This window comes from Prionailurus viverrinus, chromosome F2 (genome assembly GCF_022837055.1).
Source record: "Prionailurus viverrinus isolate Anna chromosome F2, UM_Priviv_1.0, whole genome shotgun sequence".
In the NCBI taxonomy this organism is placed as follows: domain Eukaryota; kingdom Metazoa; phylum Chordata; class Mammalia; order Carnivora; family Felidae; genus Prionailurus; species Prionailurus viverrinus.
This window is the reverse complement of record NC_062578.1, coordinates 40390918-40411384: the sequence shown is the minus strand read 5'-3', so window position 1 is coordinate 40411384 and position 20467 is coordinate 40390918.

The window sequence follows — 20467 nt, the reverse complement described above, 5'->3', positions numbered from 1 at the left end:
GGAGCCAGCAGCATGTCTTATGCATTGACTGAAATAACTCAGCGAAATTTCTTTCTCTCTTAACAAGCTTCCTCCAGTCGTGAAATTCCCTTTGCTATGCTGCAACCCCAATGTGGAAAGGAGAACATGTTCAGATATTGAAAAACCGTAGGCCATTACCTACTTTATCACTCATATCAAAGACACTGAAAAGATAGCACATGTACAATTGATGGATTATTCTCATCATGAAAGTCTGATGACCCCACTTGGGTTTTCAAACAAGGCATTTAATAACCACTGCCTTGTTAAAAGGTGGAAAATGATCTGGCTGGTGGCCTGATAGGACGAGGTTTTATTGATTTTACTGAGGCCCTTGACTTGGGAGATCACAGGCTTCTTAAGGGCAAACTTAAAAGGAAGCATTAAGATGGATGAGTAATTACCTGTGTGATGTATGTCATTCTGTAAAAACATCAGGATTGGGTAGCTTCTCCTTTGGGTATCACTTGATGGGGGAGGGAAAGACCATAGGCGAAGTTCATTTCGACCGCTTCTAGTTCCTTGCATATATATGAATTAGCTTTGTTCTGTTAGAACTATTGGTACAGATGATTTTAAAGACATAAGCCTCTGTTTTATTCAAACTTGTAAACTCCTTGTTTACAAGGAGGAATAGGTAGGTGCTAGACCAGCAAAATGATGTTTCAAATGCTAATGGAAAAAAAAGAAAGAACTTTATAAACGTTTTTAGTGCTCATGGTTCTGAATCTCACTGCAAATAGGGATCTCTGAAGCCTGGGGCTTCCCTGGGGCCAAGTTGAGCTCGAGACAAAGTCGGAATAGAGACCACTGCTGGCAGACTGGGGAATGGGGAAGGAGGTACTGAGTTGGAATCCATGCTAAGGAAATTTGGAAGCTTCACAGGGTCCTGGAGATCAGAGGCGACCATACAGCATTCTGAGCAGTAGGACAGGCACTCAGGACCATATGGAGCAGTGTCGAGTGCATACTGTTCGTGAGAGATGGCCGTCTGAGAGGTTGTGCAGTGGGGTTCTTGGGCCCATCGTTTTTGTCCCTTTCCCTCCTTGAGTTCATATCACTCGCTGAGTTAACAAGGCTATCCTCAGGCTGGAGAGGGAAAAGAGGAAGAGGTTTTGTTTACTGGAAACCACTGGGCTATTGAACCTGGGTGAAGCATGACATTCCTTCGGTGTTAAAATACTGTATTGAGCAATCCTTTCGATGGAAGGAAAAAGAATACTTTTTATCTTGGGGTGTCTGGGTTGCTCAGTTGGTTAAGCGTCCAACGCTTGATTTCGGCTTAGGTCGTGATCGTCTGTTTCATGCAATCAAGCCCCACGTGGGGCTCTGTGCTGACAGTGTGGAGCTTTCTTCAGACTCTTTCTTTCCCTCTCTCTCTTGCCCCTCTCCCTCCCCTGCTTGCATTCACTCCCACTCTCTCTCTCTCTCTCAAAATACATAAGTAAACATGAAAAAAAAATTTAAAGAATACTTTTTTATCTTACCTGTTGGATTATAATGGAAAGGGTATGAGCTTCAGAGCCAAACAGATGAGATCACCCGGCCTCCAGTTCTGGCTCCATGCACTATCTGTGAGACCTTGGGCAAGTGTCTTAATTTCTCTAATCTTTCTAATTTTTAATCTGTCTAATTTTTCTGATCTTTCTCTCACTTACCTATCATTCATTTCTTCATTTATCTGTCAAACATCAGTTGGGCAAATACTGTCTATTAAGTGCCAGAATCCCCATGTTATGTAATAGAGTTCAACAGTGATTTCAACATGATTATTGTTCTCAAAGAGATCCTAGTTTAATAGAGACAGTCACATTTGTAAATAAATGCAATATTATGGGGTCTGTCATGTGTTGGATAGAGGATATACTGGACAGAGTGAAGGCATAAGAAAAGGGAGTGATTGAATTTTCTAAACAGGGAACGGAACTGAGAATGATTCAGAAAGGAGGTAATGCATAACTGAGTCCTGAAAGATGATTAGTCGGGAGTGTGGTTTGCAAAGGTGGGCAGATGCCAAGTCACGGAGGGGGCTAGAATCCTCATGGTGCAAAGAGGAAACTTCCCATCAGGGGTGTCTTTATGTGGGGGATAAGGGGAGTCATTATAAACAGTCTGGGGTGGGTGAGAGGGCACCCTCTTGTTTGTATCTACAAAACAAGGTTTCCTTGGGTAAATGATTACATGAACTTGTTATAGAGATTCCTTCTAAGATTCCAAATTCTCCTGGGAAAAAGGAAGTGTGGCCTCGTCTTTGACATCTTTGTCTATTTTACTGATCTTGGGCACCTAAGTTTTTGTCTTCTTGTGGGGATCCCAAAAGGGTGTTTTCGTCGTGTTCGCATAATGTCCTGGGCCTCTTCTAGTAGGAGGGAGGATTTGGCCGCTAGGTAGCACATCCTCCGAAGCCATGAATGAAAGCTGTCCTTTGCAGGTACTTCTGTTGTAGGAGATACTGAATCCTCCTACTCACTCATGCAGGCAGAAAGTTTTTGCTCTATAGGCAGTTGTGATTCTGCTGGCTTCCATTTTGTGGGTTAAAGGACAAAGTTTTTCTGTATCATACAGCAGGACAAGTCAGCCACCAAAGAGCTCACTGGGATATGTGAATTATTTGTAAGCTATCACAGAGGTTTAACTTGATTTATACTAGATGAAAGCATTACCACAGCATGTGTGAGCTTAGAAGAGGGGAGGAAATCCCTTGCTTTAGTTCCTACTTGGAAATACATTTTTTAAAAGGTCAGATCCAAGAGTGAAATCATGGAGGTGAGGTGCTAAAAATACGTATTAATTCCATCATTAAATGAAACTAATCATTGTTATACAGAGAAAAATGGATGGGATAGCACTTGGGGAAAAGGTCTGCTAAGTATTATAATGATGATATTGCAATTAGATTCCAGCAATGTGATATTACATAATGGACGAATATTTGGGAGATTATATTTCTATGTAAGGAAGCACTCAATGACTAGAATACATTTTTCCTTAAATGGATTTTTATATGTTTGCATACATTGGCTTTTTCCAGAGGAAAAAATTAATACATAAGATATTTCACTTTGTTAGAAGCCATCTCTGGTGAAGTATTGTTAAAAATAATGAATGTGTGAGAAGAATATGTGAAATGTTTTTCTCTCCCTGTCTCTTATAAATGTTATAAAGTATAACACTACCACAGTAAACTTCCAGAAATTTCTTGATATCACCCAGAAAAGAAGAGGGATATCAAAGACCACCCAGAAAAGAAGAGGGATATCAAACACCAATTTAATGTAGTTCTCTTATTTTCATTATCCTTCTATATTTTAAGCCCACTGCTCATCCCTTGGCTTAGAACTTCGACTCCAGCATACTCATGGACTCTTCCCTAATTGTTAATATTTGTGGGGTAGAATTCATTAGAAGGCTTACTCACATGGCTGTGATTTAGCTCCAGAAACGAATTCTCTGTAACAGGTTATTTCATGCTTTGTTGATGGGGAAGTAATACATACTGTTGATGGGCAGATCCTATATTCCAAATGTGTTCATGAGTACTCATTCATTTGGGAGGACATCTGTCTAATGGTCATGTTTTGGAGAATAATTTTTATGCATGCTATTTGAATTTGAGCACATACAATGGTTTTATGAAGAAAACTAGCTACGTCTTTTTTTTTTTTTTTTTTTTTTTCAAAATCTACCCATGAAGGGTTGGAAGCTTTTGGGTGATGAAAAACACTCTAAAAGGAGTGAGGATTGTAAAGTGAAAGGGGCTCCAAGTAGCTTGATTAGAAAAAACGTGCAGTTTTAGGAGAGTCCCAGAGACTGCAGTAAGTAGGCCTGAACTCAAATATTGGTTCCACCAGCTGCATGAATTGTGTCACGTTACATAGTCTCCTTAGTGCCTGGTCTTCATCCGTAAAATGGGGTTACTAATATCTAATCAAAGGAAATGTATAAAGGTCTTTACCCACTGCTAGTCGCATTGTGACTTTTACCAAATAATGGTTATCATTGGATGTAAATTCATGAGTAGCTTTCAAAGGCTCTCTTCTCCTATGGAAGTGAACTGCCTAGATTACCTGTAAATATAACTTTATTTATTTTTGGAAGAACTCTAACTTGAGTTCTTCAAAGGATCTCTTCTCCTATGGAAGTGAACTGCCTAGATTAGCTGTAAATATAACTTTATTTATTTTTGGAAGAACTCTAACTTGAGTTCTTCAAAGGATCTCTTCTCCTATGGAAGTGAACTGCCTAGATTACCTGTAAATATAACTTTATTTATTTTTGGAAGAACTCTAACTTGAGGATGTCTGAGAGTCTTGTTTTCACATAATCTCCTTAAATGGTTGTGATAATTCTCCTAGCAGCCCAGTGAGACAGTTTCCAACATGGTAAGTTGACTTGAGCCATATCATACTGACTTCTGACAGCTACAGCATCGCTGTTAATGGGTACCAGACCAAAAAAAGGAATAAGAAAATTTATATGTAGGCTTAAGTATCAAAACCCCAAATATCATTGCATGACATTAAAATAATGACTTCTGTTTTTCTCATAATGTGGTTTATTGTAGAAAATTTAGAAAATACCAATATCAAAAAAATGTTTCTTTTACCCATTATTCAGATAGAATTTATAACTGTTAATATTTTAGTATATATCTGTCTACTTCTTTCTCTAAATATGCAGCATATTTTTCCTAACAAAAATGGAATTGTGTTGAACATATTTCTTTACAGTATGCTTTTTTGATTTAATGGTTTATCGTGATCATATTTTCAAGTCTTTAGAGTACTCTAAACTTACTTTAATGTGTGTATGATATTCCAATATACTTTAATCAATCCTCTCGTTTCGAACATTTATACTGTACTCAGAACTCCTCACTCTTTGTCTGATGGGTGAGCCCACACATGGAAAGTCACAGGGAATAGCAGTGGAACCCCTGGACTAAATCAAGACAGCAACTTGCTCAGTGTTTTCACATTTAATTATGTGAGTCAATACATTTCCTCATTACTAAAGCAGTTTGCTTTGGGTTTTGGTTACTTATAGCCAGACTTGTAGCCCAAATAACAACTATCTGGTAATCAGAATTTGAAGATTTTAGTACTTAAAATTCTGATTTTAAGAATTTCAAAATCATAAATTACCTCCCCCCCCCCCGAAAGTTCATACTAATTTATTTTCCCACAAGCACATGCTATAGCATCTTGAACAATATGCTAAAGTATACTTTGTGTTGCATGAAAATGAGCTTATCACCAAAGTATATGGCAATCTATGGGTCACCGTTCTGGGACATGGAAACTATCCTTTCTCCAAACAAGTTCTGGCCGTTGCTCTTCCCTCCTCCCCCACCACCTGTCTTCATTTACATCAAGGCTTGGTCCAAAACGTTAAAACTCATTCCCAAGGGTCCTGGGTTAACATTCCCTCATCTGCCATTAATTCTCTCTGTGGTGTTATATAATTTAGTAAGTCTCTGTGATATACTTTCTTTACTTGCTATTCATAACTTACAGAGCATGTATGTGGACAAAAGGAAGTAATAATTTCAAAATTTCTTTGAAAAAATACTATCCATTTACTTTTCATCTTTAGCCCTTGTTTCTTGGAAAACTGCAGTTTCAGATGCGTAAATTTCAGTTAGTTGTCCTACTGTGGAAGGTGACACTGGAGTTAAAACATGAAGGAAATGAGAGATATCTGAGGGAAAGTCTTTCCAGCAGAAAAATAAAACAAAGCGACAACAACAAACAGCAGCCAGTGCAAAGGTCCTGGGTCAGGGCCATGTCTCAAGAATTGTAAATTGTTTGGGTGGGTCTCTGCTGCCTACCATATGACACCTACATTCTCTTTCTCTTCTAGGCTCATCGTAGCCATGTCTTCATCACTGCAGATATTCAGGCCACACGAATGCCAAAGACATACATCTGAGCACTACTGTTAGTGCTGTCCTCACAAAAGGCACTGCCTAAGGACTTTTGTCATGATACTCTTCCATGGGAAAAAAAACCCAATGTCTGATTTTGAACATGCAGAAGATATGGCCATCATTACCATCATTTGTCAATGATTTAGATAACACAAGCACCAATCCCACTGAGCCTCCTCACATACTGTTTTTGGCTCTAAAAATGTTTTCTGTCCCATCTCCCTCAAACCCACTTGACCCTAGCTAATTCTTGTTCTTCCTTAAAGTCTCAACTTAAATGTCTCTTCTTCCAGTTGTAAGCCTTTCTGCTCTGTCCCTATCCTGTCATTACTGAAATCATGTAATTACTGAGCTCATGTCACTCCTGTGCTCAAACACATCAGTGCCTTTTTATCAAGCCCAATATGTAGGGTCACCTTGGCCTATTGGGTGCTACCTGATTGGCCTACCCTTACCATTTCACTCTGATCACACCTTCTACCATGCTCTATCTGCTCACTCTAATGCACCCTGCATATGCCAGACATGGGCCTGACTCAGGGCCTTTGCATGTGCTGTTCCTTCTGCCTAGAAAGCTTCACCCTCAGGTATCTCTCATTTCCCTCAGTGTTTTTCTTGTGTCATCTTTTCAGGTAGACTATCTCTGGCCAACTTATCTAAAATTTCCACATTTAGTCTCATATTCCCTTCCCTGATTTTTCCTTTGGAACTAATTACCTTATAAATATATTACACATGGTATTTAGATATATTATCTCTCCACTACTCTCCATTCCCACCAGATTACAAGCTCCAGGTGGGCAAGGATTTCTGTGTCCTTCATTAATGTAACTGCTGTATTCTCAGTGCCAGGGACTCAATAAACACTTGTTAAATGATTGAACATTACATTTATATATGCATTTATGTATGCATTTATTATCTACTTATTTATTAATTTTGCTTTGTTTTATTGAAGATTCCTTTTCTCTCCTGAGAAGAGGCCAAGAAGCCTAAGGCAGAGGATAACCTGAATGAGGGTTATTATTATTACTTACCCTTTTCCAACTCACAGTGTCATTCAAGGAAGCTCTTGATTCCATACATCCTGTCCCCGTAATCTTCCAGACGTTTTCAGGAACATCCAAATTCTGGGGTACAAAGCTCCTGAGCCCCCTTATGCATTAAGGTTAATAAAAATGAGTGAGCCCTCGTGTATGGTAGGGATAAATATCTATTGTAACAAAATTTAGACATAAGATAGCAATTAATACTGACATGCCCATCAAACTTGTAAAAAGAACAGAAAAAAGAACCATTTATCCCCAAAATGTTAAAAATTCCCTTTATAGTGAAAAATCAGCACACTAGATTTTTTTATCCCATTTAAAGAAAAAACTTACTGTGCAGGAATGAAAAATCTAGTATGTTAAAATTTATAATAATATATATTTTTTAAGTCTTGAGCCATAGACTTTCTGATGGATATGGGCAGGTTTTATCTTTCAAACAGAATGTTAAAAATTCCTGTGATGTTAGTGGGAAATTGCTCACTACTTTGCCCTTCAAATGGCATCCTTGGCTCTTGAGAAAGATTTTTGAAAGCCTTTATTTGATTCTTGACAGCCGTGCATTCTTCCAGGCTGCCAGATGAGACTCTATCTTGTCTAAATGTAAATACCTGGTAACTTGACTCCCGGTCATGGAGGGCAGTTTATTCTTTTTGTAGGAAGCCTTGATTTTAAAGAAAGAAGAGACTGTGGGCCTTTCATTAGTAGGCAGGCTTCAAACTGGTTCCAGACCCTGCATTTACTCCTGTAGAACAGACTTTGTTTTCATGCCCAGTAAGTTTGAGAAAGCAGTAAAATCCCTCCGGTAAATGGATCACTGACACAGAGGGAGAGGTCACCCTGGTCTTGCAAAGCACAAAACTGCTGCTCTCCTGGGAAGATGGACACCAATGGGTCCACTGGGGAGTGCTCCAGCTCCTCCTTTGCCTGGGGCTGTTAGGAGCCCAGAGTGCTGAAGTCAGTAGGTGGGGAAGGGCAGGGCTGGGAGGAGCAGTTTTGACTTAGTCTTGTGCAATCTTAACATCTTGCATGAGGGAACTGTAGAAATGCCTCTAATAAAATACACGGGTACACGTCACATACACACTCATAAAGCTATGAAATGCTTTTCTCCCCCTGTTTTTGGCTGGCAGGGGTGGGGGGGGGCATGAAATTGCACAATTTATGCTGTCATTTCTGCAGCACTTCCAGTGAAGCATCTAGGTGTTTCTCCTAATATCTCCATTGCAACTTCCAAATCATAGTCTTCCTGTGTTAGCTGAAAGCATTAAAACCAGAAATTACCATAATAGTGCTATTTACCCCTCATTTATGGAGCTACTAGTGTTATTTTTCCACTGACTTTACAGAATGCATTTCAACCAGCAGTATTTTTGGTCTGGTTGATGAAACTCAATTGTACTTAAAAAACACAGTTGGGCATTGTATCCAAAGACGAAACCAGCAGGCTTGTCATTTCACAAAAGGGACTTCCAGAGGTTGTAGTCCCTGTAATCAGACAGTATTTCATTTGGTGTTTGATGCTGTGGACTAATGCCTTATTTCACAGCTAATCATCTCCATGTGCTTATGTAACTGGACCAGTGTTTGAATGAAGTCTGTGCGTTTCAAGAGCACTACAAACTAGATGTTAGAAATTTGTTTTCACTTTATGTAAAAACAGACCTGACGGTGGGGGTGAGTGAGATATAAATCCTGGAAGAGCTGTACCAAAAGGTTGGAAGAAATAAGTGATGTGTGTGTGTGTGTGTGTGTGTGTGTGCGTGTGTGTGTGCATGTGCGATAACCCTGAGGTTGTTAGCACAGATTTACCCCATTGATATTTTATGTTCAGGCATAGCTTTTGGAGACTCTCTCTGAACTCACAAACAGCCCTGATTATGGTGTTTGTGACAATGCCACAGGGTCTTTGCATTATTTATCCCCGTCTGCTTTACTCATCCAGCTTTCTGGGAATATTTTCAGATGGAATCACTAATTAGCACATATGTGGAAACTTCTCAAAGCAGTTTGGCCCCCTCCTCATTACTTTTTAATTTTTTTTTCTATTTGCCTAATGTATGTCAAAGACAACATTTTATATGACGGGTCAGGGAAATTTTCAGATTGAAATGCACGCATTTCATGGAGAAAAAATAGCCAAGCCGGGAACCTTTTACATGATCAGAAAGAAAGCAGTTCAAATGCATAGTAATGGAGAATGATGTTACTTTGGTCCATAAGGTGTTCTGTGGAGTATTTTATTAGTTGACCTCTAGGAGAGCTTTCTAAAATTGCCTCACAAATATTTTAACAATCCTGTAAACTGTGCCTTTATTGATCAGTGCACATCCTGACTTTGCTAGATTACATGGGCCTCCTTCTGCTTCCCAGGCTTTGAATTCTATATATTTTGGGCACGGCATTGTTTCAGTTAGATCACAATCCACACATGTAAGAACTTGTCTTATTTTTTTTTTTTAATTTTGAAATACTAAGAACAATGTGAAAACAAAGTCTCTGAATTTTTGTATCTCCCTTCCTAGGTTTCTTCCTATTACTCTATGTCAAAACAAAAAAAAAAAAAAAGAAAGAAAGAAAGAAAGAAAGAAATCATTTCCCATGTCATACAGCACATACAAGGCATGAAATATGAATTCTTGGGCAATGGTATTATTAAGATGACAGAAAAATCTAGGCTCAGCCAGAAGAGAAAATACTAATATTGGAAGAAAAAAACCCATGGGGATATTTAAAAATAAATCATCAAAATAAAACAGATCTCTTAACCAAAGAATTTAGACTTAGCAACGCTATTTTCAACTAGGTAGGATGTTTTTTTCTGCATAACACGGGCATACCAATTATGTATTTTGTGAGCGGAGCTGTTGTGTGTGTGAATGATTGGATTGTGGTCTCTAAGAGGTCTGCTACACAGTTTATTTATTATGGTTGCATTTGCTTTATGAAGAACTCAGTGTAAATATGGATGGAAAATCTTCAGAGTGTTCTCTGCAGAAGTCCAAAAACAAATACAGTCTTTTAGATGGTGCAGTTCAACTTCAGGCATAAAATGCCTAGTCATTTGGTGAAGTGGCCAAGTTACAGTCATCATCTACAGGATCTAATAAATGGTATTAATTGAAGAGTTTTCTTTTTTAACCTATGGCCAATGGCTTCTGTTGCATTATATTTCTATAGCTGAGTGTTTAAAGCTTAGTCTGGATTGGAGACTTCTCATTTGCTTGTCAACTATAGTCTTAAAGCAGCGCCTGGGGATCTGGGGCAACGCATGAACTCATCTTACACGCCATTTCTGTTCTTTGAAAGTGGCTGCCTACAGACTTAGTGGGAAAGTGTGTCGGGATCTAGAAGTAATATCTGTAATAGTTATAGTAAAGAGTTTGTGGCAGTAACAATACACACGCCAGGCATTTTCCATCCCATATCTAAAAATTTACACTCAGTTGTGCGAGCTTGCTAATTTAACAGCTGATTTACAGATGAGAAAACTGCCTAGCACTCTGTTCCAAATTTAACCTAATTCAAAATGTTCTCAATCTGTGTTCTCCAATATGGCAGCCATCAGCTGCATGTGAGTATTGAGCACTTGAAATGTGTGGCTGGTCCAAATTGAGGTATACCATAACTGTAAAAATACATATTGGATTTCAGAGACTTAGCATGGGAAAAAGAATGTAAACATTTTATTAGTATTTCTTACATTGTTACATGTTGAAATAATACTATTTTGGATATATTGCGTTAAATAAACTATGTCATTAAAATTAATTTCACATATTTCTTTTTACTTTTTAAAAACGTGGCTGCTAAAAAACTTAAAATTACATAGGTGGCTCACATTTCTGGCTCACATTATATTTCCATTGGATCGTGCTGCTCTCAATTAGCATGTCTTCTCTTCTTTCATTAGTTCTAATGTTTAAATATTTTAAACTTTAAAGACAGATTGTGGTTTCTTTTCTACAAATCTGTAGAAAGAAAGTGTTCGCTTTTTCCCCCCCAAAATATTTAACTTCTTTTCCAGGCCCCTCTATGCCTTTAGGCCTTTGCTCCCATTTGCTCTTCTGTTTGGAATGCCAGCATGCCCTTGCCCAGACACCTAGTGAAAGCCCACTCACTTATTTTTCAACACTTGCCTCAAGCCTCACTGTGGTATCATGTGTAACATTAAGGCCCAGTATTATGTGCTGCCTTGATGTCTGGTGAAGTTAGGGTGGCTTCCAACGGCCTAACCCCAAGTTCCCCTCCTCACGCTGCTCCTGCAGAAAAGGTCACCGAGCTAAACAGCCCTCCTGTGTCAGGGGAACCAAGTGCAGCTCCTGCTTATCCTTGAGTGGTGACTTTCAATTCCCTGCCAGCCACAGAATTACTCAAACCAGCCAAGCACATCTTCCTGTGGGAACCAGGGGGCGCCCCACCTTCTTGGTGCTGCAAAGCCTGCCTCCCATAGTGTGGTTGTTCATCCCGCTCCAGAGTGCAAGGCGGGTATGATCCTGCATGTGATGCGGCATCCTCCACCCGCCGGGATGTGACTGCATACTAATCGACTAATAAGCTATTGTTGATCCTGCCTGTCCAGGATTGGGTGTCATGTGTTCAGACACCCCATTAACCCCAGGGTGGAATCTCTCCCTCGCCAAGAGGGTGATGAAGACAATTGCCTTCTTGCATAGTAAGCCTTTCCTCACCCCCCACCCCCCTCCGAGGCAGAGGAAGTAACCAGCCCTCTCACTTGCAGTAATTTGCCTATACATCTGTGTCCTTCTACTGGAAACTGAAAGCTGATTGAAGGTAACAGAATTTCTTGTATTTCTGTGCTTGTATTTCTGGTTCTGAGAGCAGTGCTGGTACATAGCAGGCACTTGGTAAATGTTTGATGAATGAAAAAATTTTGAAAACCATTGCAGAGTTGAGGCTGGTATTAGGAATTTCCTACTTTCTTAAAAATCATTTTTTGGGGCACCTGGGTGGCTCAGTAGGTTGAGCCTCCAACTTCGGCTCAGGTCATGGTCTCGCAGTCTGTGAGTTCGAGCCCCACGTCGGGCTCTGTGCTGACAGCTTGGAGCCTGGAGCCTGCTTCGGATTCTGTGTCTCCCTCCCTCTCTGCCCCTCCCCCGCTCATGCTCTCTTTCTCTCTCTCTCTCTCTCTCTCTGTCAAAAATAAACATTAAAAAAATTAAAAAGAATCATTTTAGAGAGAGAGAGAGAGAGCATGAGCAGGGGGGAGGGGCAGAGGGAGAGAGAATCTTAAGCAGGCTGTGTGTTCAGCCTGGAGCCTGATACAGGGCTGGATCCCTTGACCCTGGGATCCTGGGAATCCCACTCAGATACCCTGGAAATTTCCTATTCCTTGAACACAAAGAAATAATTGAATTTTCCTCAGTCTAATAATTGCCAGTGGAAGGGTAGGGAAGGTATCTGCTTATGCTGCAATTTGCCAAGGAAAAGTGGATGTAATCTGAAGTAATGGGAAGAGAATTAGTGGGTAATATCTTTTCTCCTCTTGAAAACTCTGTGAATGGTAGAAAGAAGAGGATGACCTTGGGAATAAATTCAGAGAACCGTCGTGTCGTAAAATTGTTTGATCAACCACAATCTGCATTTTAGGGAAACATAATTTAAATCAAAAGATATTCTCTTTAAATTTAAGAGCAAAGAAAATGCTCAGTGTGATTATGGATAACTCAGTTTTGTTTCAGATTAGAGGATGTCCATGTCTGTGGAGGGAAGAGGCCTAGAGTAGGTATGTGTTTGGTGGGAGAACAAGAAGATGAATCTAATCTCATGGAAAGAACTGGGCTGAACCCAAAGCAGTTGGCAGGCCTGGGCTCATAACTGATAAAGCTTTTACAAGGTCAGGTCTTTCTCTCAAGCCACCATGGTGCCTGTATACTACAGGGACATTAGGACCTGCACAGTCATGGGTGGAAAGAATCCCACTGAATCAGTCAGTAGCCTCTCTGTTAGCCCCTTCCAGGGCCAGACATCTGGTCTCCCACTGCTCCTCCATGGCCCTTGTCCAGAAGACAAGAGGAGCATCCAAGGCCAAGAACACCGTAGCTCTGTTATTTCTCAGTTTTCTTAAATGTTCAGTCGAGTGAAATAGTGATGCATATTGTCTCTTTGCAATCTCATTTTCTCCTGTCACATATCTGAACAAGCTGGACCTCTCCAGTTAATAAATGACTACTGATAATTAAAAACAATTGCAACTGTAAGGTAAAGTATCATAGTCTGGTTTAATTGCATTAGAAATGAACACCTAGATAGCTTATATTTTTAGAATATCATCAGTATTTGTTGGCTAACTACCTTAGTTAGGAAGGACTTTGTCTTGTTTCTCATTTTTGTCAATATTTGTTTTTGATGTTGAACTGTCCTATCCTTCACGTGATTATTGTAATAGTAGATGGTACATTGTTTTCATGTCTTCCCTTAGCAACAACAGCTTTGTATCAGTCCCCAAGTGGTTTGGGAATATAGCTGGTCTCTGGCAACCCTAAGTCTGGACTCACTGTTGTACGATGGGGTAGTATAAGATTCTTGCTGCTGGGTAGTATAAGAATGAAGATGTGGCAAACCAGTAAACATGTCCCAAAAGCCAAAAGGCGTTCAGTAGCCGGGCTCCCTCCTGACCAAGTTTCAGTTCCCAAACGGTCTATTTCTCCAATATTCATGGCCTCTGGTCCTGAGGATCCTCAGGGTTCAGAAGATAGAATTTGGGGTTTATGTGTCTTAGCTTCAGTTTATATCTCGGCCTGCAGGCTGCCCTCCATTTAGAATTAAATTAACTTAAAAAGAGAGTGCAAGCACCTTGTTTGAAAATCTGTTCGGTTTGCCTGGTGATTTAATTTTCAGCCCAGATATGATTTGGCCTTCCTGTTGGATAGTGTCTGCTTTTCATTTGCTGGGTGGTGTTCACAAGGTCCCAGGACATCGCAGGAGGCTGCCAACATAACAGCGGACCTTGGAAGGCCAGCCCTCATGCATATTTTTTAACTTCGGAGTCATAAGACTGGCCTCTTGCTCCACTGCAATTGCCCTGGCTTCAAGAAGCAAGGCATGCTTTCTGTTCTGCAAAGCATCTTGTATTATTTTTTAAACATTTTTCTTTTGATACATACCCAAGCACCACACATTTTTCCCCCTTAATTTTTAAACCCACGTACACTTCAAGGGAAATTGAATCCATATGTTTCTGATTCATTTACACACAACTCATCAAAATATTGTTTTAAAAGAGCTAAACTCAAGTCCCACAGGGGCTGAGCGGGTTGCAGTCTTGGCTGAAGGCTCTCCCTTCCCTGGTCGTGGCTAGATGTGAGCAAACCAGCTCCAGTGAAATAGGAACCCTCACACTTCACAGAATTTGCACTGAAAAGCATCTTTCGTTTGAGGTTCAGAGAGAACATGGTGACTCCTTAGCTAAGTCAACGTTCCGTTGTGCAGCTGCCCCAGCCCAGGCCTGCTTTAGCCCTAGACAGTGTGGAGAAAACCAGTAGGAAAGTCACTCCTTACACTGTGCTAGCCAAATTGGAATGATCAGAAATCATCTAGTGAAGCTATCTAGGTCTATTTTTCTGCCTGATTGTAGAATTTCTGCCATAAAATCATGGCGCTGGCAGTGACCCTACAAAATCATTCTCCTACCTTCATACAGACCTCACAAAATTCCTAAACAAACAGCAAAGGTGGCCTAATAACTGTCACAAGTATTGTCATGTAGCAAAGGCTCATTCTCACTGCCTTTTAGGTGATTGTGACGAAAGCTCAAAAGCCCTCAATGTCAGTAGCTCTGTTAAATTTAGATATATATACAAGATGTGTCTGCTTGCCCCCAACTAAATTCTTGAGGTTCCACTAGTTCTCAGATAATGAACTGTGAAATTGTCCTATTGTGCCGTTTGGTTCCCAATAACCATTGAAGCGAGCATAGAGACTGGCAGGACAGCCAGCAGTGAGAAGCTTTGTCTGTGGTTAAGAACTGTTCTCTTATGCCTGAATTAATCAGGAAGCCCAGTTGGAATGGTCGAAAAGAGCTGTCAACATCTGGACATCTCTGCCATGGAAATTCCCAAGGCGATCACAGCCTAGGAAACAGTATTTGGGGGTCCATTCTTCCACTGCCAGTAGAGAAAACAGGAATCCCAATGTTGCATGCGCCACTGAAAGGTTAGCGAGGTGGCTGAGATGTACAAAGGCGACCAGGAACTGTTTAGCCCCCAACAGGGTTCGGGCCTCTGAAAGCAGTACGTTTGCTAATCGGCAGAGGGGTTTCCAACACACAGGGTGTCTCTGACCTATTGAAAATGGGTGAACTTTTCAATAGGTTTTTTGATTAATGTCAATTAATGTAGCTGCTCTGAAATGGTGGGGCCTCATTAGTATCAAAAAGTTCTGCTACTTGGCACCAAAATGGCATCAGGCATTCAGCTAAATTCCTGCTTTCCTCGGGGGCAATCAGCCTGCTCAGCTTGCCTGGGGCTTTTGACTCTACAGTCTCTTCCCACATTAAACAAGTGAATCCTGGGCACTCTGGTGGGTTCACAAATCCTGACAGATGTTTCTTTACAAAAACATGCAGGCCCGACCGCCCTCGAACACCTTAAACGTATGATGTTCTTTCTCTCCAAACTTTCTCGACATTGTGCATTTACTCATTTTACTAAAGTCCGTGCCGAGTAATCTGCCGAGCCTCGCTCTGAGGTAACGCTGTATGGATGGGCCGGGGGATTTAAAAATTTGTTGGTTCTTCTTTTTATTTTTCTCTCAGTTTATTCAAGTGTTAGAACTGTTCAGTGGTCATGGATTATTCCCCTGGGTGATTCTTTGCTGGCATCACATTATGATCTAAATTTACGATGATGGGCTGGTTGGTGTCGCTAAAAATAAAAGTACAATGGGGCATAGCACTAGGGCACACTTTGTCTAGGCTCTAGAAGGGCAGCTTTTAAAAGCAGCTGAATCACTTAGCAGCTGTATTAGACATGAAACACAGCCATGTCTAAGCATCCAGGACCTGGGTAAAGTACACTATTTTCACAAGGCCTTGCTGTAATCAGGATGTAGGTAGGCATGAGATTTGGGTCCCAGACTTTCTTTTAACAAGTACCACGAATAAAAATATTAGCAGCCACCAGCTTTGGGGCCCAGATATGTGTCCGGGCCTATGCTTGGCACATTATTTACATTATTTTATTAGCTCAAGACAACCAGGTGAAGTGAGCATTCTATCACATCTACTAGACAGATGAGGACACTGAGGCTCAAAGGAATTGGCTCATCTATCCAAGACAACAGGGCTAGTAAATGGGAGAAGGCTTCAGATCAAGCTAAAGGCTATAGGCTTTGGAATCAGAAGTAATAGATAGTAGTAATAGACAGTACTATTAACTACATTTTATTTAAAAAAACATACATACAAAAAACAGACTTGGAAAAAAATTAGGTATCCTGCATTTTAGGTGATTATCATGCAAAAGAGCAAGGATGTGGTGCAGAAACATCTCCTCCATGATGCCCTCCCTGATGTCCAGGCAGTGCCCCCTCCCTTGCTCCTTTGCAGAGTAACCTTCTCTTTCCCTCTGCCGCACCCTTTCTAGGCTGTATCTTTCTTCCTTGGTCTTTCTCCCCTGCCAGACTGTACTGCCTTCCGGGGAAGGGACTGGATCCTCTGGTATTCCCAGTGCCTGGCACAGTGCTTGGCATGGAATGTGAGCCGTTCAGTGTGTGTTCAGTGAACGAAGATATTGAAGAAGCTGTTTAGCGACCCATGAAGCTGAAAGGAGGTGGGGAAGAAAGACAGGAACATAATGTGAGCCATCTCATATGTCAAAGAAAAGCCATCTTTAAGTAAGATCTGACTCAGGCCACCAGCTCTGGTCTAGCTTCTGTATAAACAGTGTCTCTTAGAGAGATATATTTAGTGCCATTTGCCTTTATTTTTATTATCAGAATTTTCCAGGATCTTCCTATGTAGATGGTGTAACACTTTTCCCCCTAATATAAAATAGGTGTGATTTTTTTATTTAAAATTTTTTTAATGTTTATTTATTTTTGAGAGAGAGAGAGAGAGAGAGAGAGAGAGAGAGAGAGAAGAGGGGCAGAGAATGAGGAGTGAGGGAGACAGAATCTGAAACAAGCTCCAGGCTCTAAGCTGTCAGCACAGAGCCCAACCTGGGGTTCGAACCCATGAACCGTGAGATAATGACCTGAGCCGAAGTTGGACGCTTAACCCGACTGAGCCTCCTAGGCGCCCCCAAATAGGTGTGATTTTAATGGAGAAAGTTCCGGCTAACCTTTGGGCTGGGTGGACGATTAAGAAAATCATTAGTGCTTATTAAGAACTTATTTATTTAGGCCAAAGAGATCAAAACCCTGCTATGCCACGCTTTGTTCAAAATGAAAGCTGTTGGCCGGTCCCAGCACAGTCTTTCGGTACAATCCAATTGAAACCCCTCTACTTTCAGAACACAGAACATGACACAGGCGGACAAGCAAACATAATTAAACACTGGCCCAGATAGGGTTTTTCTTAATTAGTTGTGAGTCTCTATAATGAAAATACCTGGAGATTTGTCTGACTTCAAAGTCCCATTAAAGCTGTGCAGCTTTTGTTGCTTTGAAAATTTGAGAGTTTAGGACTCCTCGCCTTGTGCTTCTTAATGATGATAATTATATGATATGCTTAAAAGTGCTTTTGATCTTGGCCTCTCAAAGCACTCAAGTGAGGCGTCAATTCCCTCAACCCCACTCGGAGGCAGGCCTTCCTTGTTTACGGACAATGTGAGCTGACATGGATGTCACAGCTCTCGCTGCTTCCGAGAGACAGGGCCGGCAGCATCGGTGAAGTTGCACAGTTCCACATCTAAATCTCCAGCCTGAATGTGAATCCGTGGAAATAATGGCAATACCTAACATGGTTAGGGTGTTTTAGATAGCTTTTCTTAAATCTCATTTGAACAATAACAAAAAATTCATAGAGGAACCAAGTAACACAGCACCTGCTGCACCTATAAAATGGGAATCGAATTTCTCACTCTTTCCTTTCCTTTTTGTCTCTTCTAATAGTTTCTCAGAAGGCACGTCACCAACCAGGTGACAGGTACGCTGAGTCAATCTCATCTTGGGCTGCAAGGAGCAATCCCCCTACCTTTCCTGCAGTTCATCAGTCTTGCTAATGAAACACTTCGTAGAGTACAGTCGTTTCTTTATGCTTCTATAACTGATGTTGTTGACTTCGTACCTTGCTAGAATGTTAGCTTCTTGTGTCATTATCCATGGGGCAGGCTGAAGACAGAAATGAATACCTATTGTGGAAAAATGAATTAAAAGGTATGCAATGAAACCTTACTTTTGGCACAAACCTTTCCAAGGAAATAAACTCTATCATGAGCAAGTTGAAGTTGAGTGAGATTGTCTTGTACATGCTACTTCAATTTATACATTTCTTTACCTGAAGTCAGTGAATAAATCTTAGATTTGAGCAGATGGCCCATGAGTCTAATTTGGGAGGAACTCTCAAGATCTACACAGAAGAGAACTTGATATAGTGGCATTAAGAATACAACAGAGAGGTGCCTGGGTGGCTCGGTCAGTTGAGTGTCTGACTTCGACTCATGTCATGATCTCGTGGTTCGTGAGTTCAAGCCCCACATCAGGCTTACTGCTGTCAGCACAGAGCCCACTTCAGATCCTCTGTCCCCCTCTCTGCCCCTCCTCCACTTGCACTCCTCTCTCTCAAAAATAAATAAACATTAAAAAAAGAATAAAACATGAAGAGCGTACTTGGTTGTTCACAAGCAGATCTTGGGAGTATCATGCCTTCATCCTATTACTGCCTCTGAAAGGAAGAGGACCCGGGATCCAATGACGAATCCAAAGATGAGTGTTAAAAACACATATAACAGGGAACTTCTAGTGCATTGGAAGAGAGGCTTGATGTCAGCAAAGCAGACTCATTTTGCATATCCAGGTCCATGGAGAGGCTACAGAATCAAAGAAAATCAAGAGAAAAATAAATAAAACACAACAAACAAACTTAGATCTTACTGAAAAATTGTTAAAATTAGACCAAGTGTAGCAATGTTGTCGTTGTAATTACCTTGAACATCCATATAAAATGTACCTTGTTTTTTTTTTTTAATCTCAAAGACTTTGGTGTATTATTTTCTGTGTGGTATGGGGGTTTGTAAAGTTAAGAACAAGGAACAATAGCTGATATTGATTATGCTCTTTTAGGTGCCAGAATTGTTCTAAGTTCTTTGGGTATAATCTTCACATCAGCCCTGCAATGTAGATGTTGTTTTTCTAGTTTAGAGATGCAAAAACTGGAATTCAGGAAGGTTAACTAACTTGCTAGAGGACAGTGTTAATAAAAGAGCCAGGATTATTACCCAAAGACGTCTGACGCCAAAGCTCATATTCTTATCCAGTAGATTATTCTGCCTGGAGGACGCAATTTGAGCTGGAAGACAGGGGACCTGGAACCAATAATGCTAGCACAAGAAAAATCCATCTCTTCATCTCATATATTGTTCCTCCTATGGAGAGTTAAGCACACACACACACTCACACACACACACACACACACTCTCTCACAGAAAGAAGGAGATTGTATTTTCTAAGTGTGGGCAGACTTTATAGATTAGCCTAAGGTTTTCAAGTTATCACAGTGGGTGTTAAATGAATACTCAAAATATAGCCAATAATCAAGCGTTAGACATAATAATGCAGACACTCTCTTTTTTGGTCATTCTGGTCTTTGCAAAAGCAAAACCCTGTGTTAGCAAAGATTATTTAAGGTTTGGAAATGAGGCAAACACACATCCTTGCAAGTCACTCTGGGTCATTATTCAACAGGCCCCGTTCAGGGCTAAATCTTTGCTCTCCCTCCTTCTACTCTTGGTTACAGGTTTACTCTTGGGCCCAGGCTCTATGAAGGCACGAGTCTGCTCAGAGATCCTCATTCAGGAGAGATGTAAATGACCCTGCATGCAGTGTTGGAAGCCCTAAAGTTTACAATTCTATTATCCTGAAGAACACTGGCCAGGTCTGCCTTTTAGCAAACCTACTTTAACATGCCTTACCTGAGCGGCTAGGTGAAACTCTGGCCCTCAAATTTGCCTTTGAACCAACTTTACCACCCTGCCATTTCCCTTGTAAGTTAAGTGAACTTTTGACATATGTGAACTTTTTATTTGTCTAAGAGTCATGCGTTTTCACTTGTTCAAAAATTAAACTCTGACATGTGAGAAAGCTGAGTAGGTGAGAAGGATAAATCTGAAATGGGATTTTAACAACAGATCCAATATCTCGAACCCCAAATAAGTGAGAGAAGATATCAGGTGCATTAGGAATCCCTTAAACCTATATAGCTGAGACCCCAATACTAACCAACTTCTGGCTCTGCTTGGGCCGGACCTAGCCTCTTTGATGGAGAAAGCCGGCAGGGGCCAATATGTCC